Source organism: Macrotis lagotis, chromosome 3, assembly GCF_037893015.1.
Source record: "Macrotis lagotis isolate mMagLag1 chromosome 3, bilby.v1.9.chrom.fasta, whole genome shotgun sequence".
NCBI lineage: Eukaryota > Metazoa > Chordata > Mammalia > Peramelemorphia > Peramelidae > Macrotis > Macrotis lagotis.
This window is the reverse complement of record NC_133660.1, coordinates 44,771,693-44,777,360: the sequence shown is the minus strand read 5'-3', so window position 1 is coordinate 44,777,360 and position 5,668 is coordinate 44,771,693. Positions and strand designations below refer to the sequence as shown.

Genomic DNA, 5,668 nt, shown 5'->3' with positions numbered 1-5,668 from the left:
CAGCCCCTTCCAATTGTTCAAATAAATTTACCATTCTAGATTTTCCTGAACTCATGTATTTGTATTTCAAAGTTCTTCCTTTACTCTAATCTTTTTATAGAAATGCTTCAAAATCCTTTTATTAAAACCCATCCCCCGTGGTATTATATTCAATTTGCAAGATAATGTAGTTTTGGTTGTACAATTGTGTCTTTTACCCAAATTAATCTGAGTAAAGGGAGAGATTTAAGTCAACAAGACTAATTAGGAGGCTATTGTAATAGAACAAGTTAGAATTGGCAAGTGCCTGAAATTGGGTAGCAGCCATGTGAATAGGGAGAAGTGAATAAGATGCAAGAGATACTATGGTGATGAAAAAAAATAACAACATTTAACAACTGGTTGAACATTTGGGGCTCTGGGTAGAGTTAGGAGTTAAATATGACATCAAATTTAAGCATTCAGCTGGCTAGAAGAATTGTGGCTTCCTGAAGAAAAATATGGAAGATACCCCAAGCTATAAGATAATTAAGAGTTTGGGGTGCTTTTGTTTTTCTGACATGCTGAGTGTGAGATAGTCATGGGGTGTCTAATTCAAAGTATCCAATAAATAGCTAGTGATGTGGAAACAAACTGTAAGAGAGAATCTCATGCTGGATATAGAGATCTAGGAGTTATCAGCATGGAGATGATAACTGGACCATATGAACTGATAATATCACCAAGAGAAGAGGGCCCTATTGGTGTCCTTTGCTCATGTACCGCATTTATTTTCTCAACTATCCCTCCAAATACTCTCTCTCTCAACCTCTCCTCTCCTCTCCTCTCCTCTCCTCTCCTCTCCTCTCCTCTCCTCTCCTCTCCTCTCCTCTCCTCTCCTCTCCTCTCCTCTCCTCCCCTCCCCTCCCCTCCTCTCCTCTCCTCTCCTCTCCTCTCCCCTCCTCTCCTCTCCCCTCCCCTCCTCTCCTCTCCCCTCCCCTCCCCTCCCCTCCCCTCCCCTCCCCTCCCCTCCCCTGTAAGGAATAAAAACAATTAAGCAAAACCAAACAACCTTATATGAATTTGATACCAATCTGCATGTGTAGCCCACTCATAGCTCTACTGAGAAGAGAGGGAAGTGCACTTTATTATCTATCCTCTGGGGAAAATACTATACAGTTGATTCTTAAATTGATAGAGGAAGAGAATAAGCATTTATTAAATGTCTACTATTGCCAATCATTGTGCTAAGTATTTTTACAAATATTATCTCATTTAATCTTCATAAGGTGTTTAATTCAAGTATGCATGCAAATATGCTTATCTTAGTCAATTCTAAATAAAGGAATCCCTCTCTCCTTCCCATAGAGGTTAAGAGAGGACGAGGAGGAGGAGGAAGAAAGGAGGAGAGAAGAAGAAAAAGAAGGAGGAGGAGGAGAAGATAATGACAATGAAGTAGGAGAAGAAGATGGAGATGGAGAAACAGAAGAATATGAAGAAGAAGAAGGTCATGAAGAAGGAAAAAGGAGCAGAAATTCTATGTTAAAATTTTATATATAAATAGACTGTGATTTTGAATGTGATATATGAAATTTTTTAAATGTCTTAACTAGGAACATAATGTGATCATGTCTAATTACTTATTAGAAATTAAGCCAGTAAATGCTTAAGGCTCCCCTAAGTATAAAATGCCAGTATCATTCAGTTGATGAATTTTTTTAAGTTCAAGATCACAGAGTACTATGAGTCTTAAAGATCATCTGATCCCACTCCATTTGATCTTCCTCTTGTCATACATTTTATAGAAAATAATAATTTATATTTTTCTATCATATTTTAACATATTTATAAAATACTTTCTTCACAACAACCCTGTAATGTAGGAATATATTGTTTCCATTTTTACAGATGAGCAAACTTTTTAAGGGTCACAGAGCTCACAAGTGTCACAGCTAGGACTAAAATCCAGAAGCCTTCTGACTTCTGGTGCAGAGCTTTTCATCTAACTATCCAGCCACGATGGTGAACTGCTCATGGTAGTCACTCCCTTTCTTTCAGATGTTTAGTTTCTTCTGGATAAAAGATTTGATAATCTTATTTTTTATTCATTTCCATTTTTTGGCCTTTCTGTGGACATTGAACTGTAGATTCACTGATCTTTTCTTTTATTATTTGACTTGTTTATAATCGCCATGCTTATATAACCCAAACAGTTTATTGTTTGATTTGCGCAATGCTTAGAGTATCAAGCACAACCTCTTGGCATAATGAATGAACCAGTAGTGAAGTTGGGAAGACAAATGATCTGTCACATTCTAATTATATGACCCTGGGGACATTGAGTAACTTATGCCCTCAGACAACTCTATGAGAACAAGAATTATAAAGCAGGTACCAATGGCCATGTAGAGTTTGCTCATCATCCACATGTCCTAAGCAAAAAAGGGGGGGGAGGGGAAGCAGTATGGGAATGCTAGACTTGAAATCATGAGAGACCAAATAAGTCAGAATCCCATCTCTGTTACTTACCAGATGTGTAATCCCTGGCAAGTTGTTTAGTTTTTCTGAGCCTCGGCTTCCCTATTTGTAAAATGGTGGCATTAGTGCCCAACACAGGATTGTTGTGGGGATTAAATGGGATAATCAGATCAATGACCTAGAAAGTTTTCTAGTCCAACCTGTCATTTTTATAGATAAGGAAACTAAGACCAAGAGACCTGACTCTTTTTCTAGGATCTGATCCCAAGTTCCTGAATTCAAATCCAGATAATAAATGCAAATGTTTTGCAAACCCCTAATGTGTTATATGAAAAAAGACTCAGATGGATGTAGGTTATATGCATATTACTATTCCTAGGGGGTTTTACAACCCAAAACATCCTTATGGCATGACATGGTTTTAGAATTCTCAATTTAGGGGCAGCTAGGTAGTGCAGGGGATAGAGCACCGGTTCTGGAGTCAGGAGGGCCTGAGTTCAAAACCAGCCTCAGACACTTAATAATTGCCTAGTTGGGCAAACTTGGGCAAGTCACTTAACCCCTTAAATATATAAAATTTTTAAAAAAGAATTCTCACTTTGGAATTAGTGTAAGAATTAATCCAATAGCAGTCTAGAGTATTTAATAAGAGCCAGCTAAGTCCTACAAATACAAAGAAAATCAAAAGATGGTCCCTTAAGAAGTTCATTCAAATGGAAAGACAGCATGAAAATAACTTAGAACAAATGATATAGATAAATTGGAGATAATCAATCAAGAAAAGGTAAGAAGGATTTATGAAGGTTTCTTGAAGAAGGGGAACTTTAGGTGGAACTTGAAGGAACTCAGAAGGTAGAGATTAGGAGGGAGAGAGTTCCAAGTATGGGAAATAGTAAAATGCCCCAGTAGGGTGATGGAACTTTTCATAGAGTTCAGTGAAATTGAATCATACAGTACAGTAGGAGTAGGGAGAAAGGGGACAGGGTGAAAGGTATAGGAAAACTGGAAAAGTAGAAAGGTGAGAGCTTTATGATTTTATATTTGACCCTGGACGCAGTAGGAGTCACTAGAGTTGATTGAAGAGTGGGAAGTGACATGATCTTTAGAAAAATACATTTTTGAACAGCCCCTAGCCTTGGGGGGGGGGGGGCTGTCCCTTCCTGCTCCCCTCCTCCAGTGCCTGCTGCTACTCTGAGCCTCCCACTCCCCACGGCCAGCTTCGAAGATTATCCCAGGACAGACAGCCCCCTCACAAAACCTGTTGCACATTGGGGCTGTGGAAGCCAACTCTACAATTCACTACATCTAGAACAGCCAGGGATCACTAGTCATGTTCTCTGTAGCCACATCTACCCCTCACAGTGTCCCGAATGTCAACTGGAGCTGCCTGCTGTCTCCAGAACCTGGAGGGAGTCTGACTGTGCTCCCTGCTGAGTCTTCAATCTTCCTCTGCCCTTGTCTTCCTCGGGCTGCTTGAATTTGTCAGTACCAGCAGTTCAGAAGTGGAGGACAAGTCCCAGGAAAGCCTTACCCACCCTACCTGATAGCCAGCTTCTCTTGGAATGATAGCAACAGCACATTAGATCCCAGTATGCTGAGTGCAACCTTCCAAGTTTTACCTCCCAAGGATTCATTGGGGGCTTTCACCAATGGCAGCCTGGCTTTCTCTAGTTCTGGTCATCCAGTCCAGTCCCTCTAACATACATCCCTATCTTGCACACAGCAGATACCTCTCAGCTAGAACTGAATCTATCTGGGACTATCCCATGAGGAATCTCTCTTCTTGGCCTAGAAGTAGCAATTCCAATTTGGATTCTGAGTACCCTCAGCCGAAGGAGCAGGAATCTATTGATGATGACCATAGTCCCGCAGTCTTCCAGATGGATACTGTGGCATTCCCCACCAAAAGGCTTCTAATAGAAGCAATCAACTTGGAAAATAGCTTTACCCTGCCAAGTATCTCCTCCTGGCCCCACCTTGGCTGCCCTCCTTTCCAGTCACCTCTTGTCAGAGCCTTCTTTGGCCCCTCTTTTTTTTTAAGGTTTTTTGCAAGGCAAATGGGGTTAAGTGGCTTGCCCAAGGTCACACAGCTAGGCAATTATTAAGTGCCTGAGATCAGATTTGAACCCAGGTCCTCCTGACTCCAGGGCTGGTGCTTTATCCACTGCGCCACCTAGCCACCCCGGCCCCTCTTAGCTTCTGCACCTTCACCCTAACCTTTGGAGACTCTACTGGTCCTGTCTATAAGGATCAGCACTACCTAAGTTGATCAGCTCTCTTGGGCCCACCCAGTGGATTCCTCCTCTCTGGTCCTAGGATTGACAGCAGTGCTTCTGAGGATCCCTAGGCTTCTGCTGCTAGGGGGTGACCTGAGCCTCCTGCTGCTATGACATAGTCCCTACCCAGAACATGAACCAATCAACTGACTTCCCTCCAGATGCCTTTCCAGATCTTCCCTACATCATCCCAGGGTGAAAACAAGAATACACCTTGGAGAAGAGAACGTTCTGCTTCCTATTCCTTTGTTTCTGGGCCATGGTCTTCATTTGAATGCCAAAATCCTCAATTCCTTTCCTTATTTTTTAACAGAACCTTCAAACTTCAATTTATTCAGTCTCCCTTGGGCAAGGGAACAGCTGGAGAATCCATTAATGATGAAAAGGGGATGGAGCACCTAACTTCTAGCCTGATATTGTTCTCTTTGAATCCCTTCCCCCTGTCATCCTTTTTCTAGTATTTGATTTGCAAGTGTGAACCTTATACCAGGATCAAAGCATTGTGAAGCCTAACCTCTCATCTTTGGGTTACTAGAAGGGTGAAGATGAAATATATATACTTATTTTTTTCACCAAAAAATAGAAAAAGAAAGAAAATAAGGAAGGAAGGGAGAGGGAGAGAGAGAGAGAGAGAGAGAGAGAGAGAGAGATCAATTTGCCAATTGAGTGGAAGATGGAATGATGTGCAGTTCTATCACATATTACATGTGTAACCTTGGGCAAGTTAACTCTCTCATCCACATTTTCCTTTTCTCAAGAACAGAGGGTGTGCCATATATCTTCTAAGGCACCCTTAATCTCTAAATCTAAAATCCTATTTGCAAAGTAATTATTTTTTCTATTTTAAACATGATTGGTGCATTTAGATAAACTTATTTTGCAACAATCAATGAAAATATATAATTTCCTACATTTTTGACTGACTACTATAAAAGCATGGTATGGGATTTATTAAT

The 5,668-nt window shown here is 40.8% G+C and overlaps 1 pseudogene; it reads left to right on the top strand.

The window, feature by feature from the left end:
- Positions 1–661: 661 nt before the first annotated feature.
- Positions 662–4,353, top strand: LOC141519104 (glycosylated lysosomal membrane protein pseudogene; annotated as a pseudogene).
- Positions 4,354–5,668: the final 1,315 nt, after the last annotated feature.